Genomic DNA, 1855 nt, shown 5'->3' on the forward strand with positions numbered 1-1855 from the left:
CAGGAGAGAAGCAGCCACGCTCAGACCCGCCCAGGGTGCCTGCAGCGAGCACCCGGCCGGACAGTGCAGGTTGGGGGCCTCCTCCCACGTCCTGGACAGCAGGGGCCCCACCCGCTCCAGGGCCGGACTTGGCCCCTGCCCGCCTGGGTCGCTGTCCGGAACAGCTCAGTGCTGGCGTCATGCTGCCCCTACAAAGCTGTGTCTTCCCTCCACGCCGGCCCTTTGGGTTTCTCAGGTCTCTGTGGCCCCACTTGCCCTCTCCTCTGTCCCAAGGCACCCAAATCCCTTCCCTCCAGCCTTCAGCCACCCTCAGCTGGGAGCCAGGGTGCCCTCAAGGCACCTGCCTGGCCCAAGAAGGCTGTCCCCCGCACACCCCGCCCTGAGACCCCCACCTGCAGCCTTCTGCAGAGATACCTCACCTGCAGCCCTCCGCTGAGACCCCCACCGGCACCCCATCTCTGCTGAGACCCCCCACTGGCACCCCTCCTCTGCTGAGATGCTGCTCTGCACCTGAGCCCCGGCCCTGTGTTCACCCCAGGACACCAGGACGGGCCCCGGGTGCCTCCCCAGGGAGCACTGCCCTAGACCTCCGTGGCCCTGCAGCACTTTCCTTCCCAGACCCACCTAAAAGGCAGGCAGGGTGCTCTGGGAATGTGCCTTGGCTGGGCACACAGTCCTGGTCCCCCTCCCTGCCTCGGCGCACCCTCCCTTTCTCCCCTCCCCACTCTTCACAGCCAGGTACTTGCCCCTGCCCAGGACAGCCCGGCCACACCCCCGAGCCCCACCTGGCCGAGCTGTGGCCTTGACACTGGAGATGCCCCCGGGCGCCCACAACCCACGCCCTCTCCCACCATCAAAGGTCCCCAGGTGCACTCATGGGCCATTCCGTGTTGGGGCATGTTGGAACCATGGGGGGCTCACGTTCTCACAGGGGACCCCACTCCTAGGTGCACCCAGACACCCAGAGCCGGCCCAGGTTATCACAAGGGACCCCGCTCCTAGGTGCGCCCAGACACCCAGAGCCGGCCCAGATTATCACAAGGGACCCCACCTCCTAGGAGCGCCCAGACACCTAGAGCCTGGCTGGCGTTCCCACTGGGCTTCAGTGGACGCCATCCTTCCGTGCACGCACTGTGCTCAAATTTCACCAAGACTCAGCCTCGCCCTGGTGACCCGCAGGATGTCACCAGTGTTTACTGACTGTGTGAGTTTGCTCTGGGCTCCTTTCCTTTTCCCGTTTTTATCCTGGTCCACACACGTGTGCATTTTCTTACCAATTTGCAAGAGCCCTTTGATTTTTATGGGAAATCAATCCTTTATTCGTCTCACGCGTCAAGCCTCCATTCCCCCGGTCCCATCGGCTTTTAGCTTTATTTTGCTCTTTCGGTCAGTTTCATTTGTGTGGCGTCACGCCTGGATCTGGGTGAGCCCAGGCCGAGTGGGGGACCTAGGACCTTGCCGAAGACGTGGGCTTCTCCAGAGGCAGGGGGAGCTGCAGGCCCGGCGGGGACACAGGCTGGGCGCAGAGGGGAACCCAGTGCCAGGGGTGGGGGGTGGCCTCGGCAGGGTGTGCTCACGGAGGAAGAGCTGCCACTCCCTGAAGGCCTTTGATCCAGCACAAGGCTTGTGATTCGCTCAGCCAGGGGAGCACTCACGAGGGCCTGGCGCCCTTCATCCACAATCCAGGGCGGCTGGAGGTGCCCACAGCACACCCCTCCCCAGGCACGAGGCTGGCCTGCACCCCAGGGCAGGGGTCCCTGCAGGAAGGACTCAGCCCCACACATGGAAAGGAGCGAGAGCTCAATGTCCCCCAAACGTGGCTGCAAGGCTAAGTCATGGTCCCTGACAAAAGCCT

The sequence above is a fragment of the Hylobates moloch genome, unplaced genomic scaffold (genome assembly GCF_009828535.3).
Source record: "Hylobates moloch isolate HMO894 unplaced genomic scaffold, HMol_V3 SCAFFOLD_5, whole genome shotgun sequence".
Classification (NCBI taxonomy): Eukaryota; Metazoa; Chordata; class Mammalia; order Primates; family Hylobatidae; genus Hylobates; species Hylobates moloch.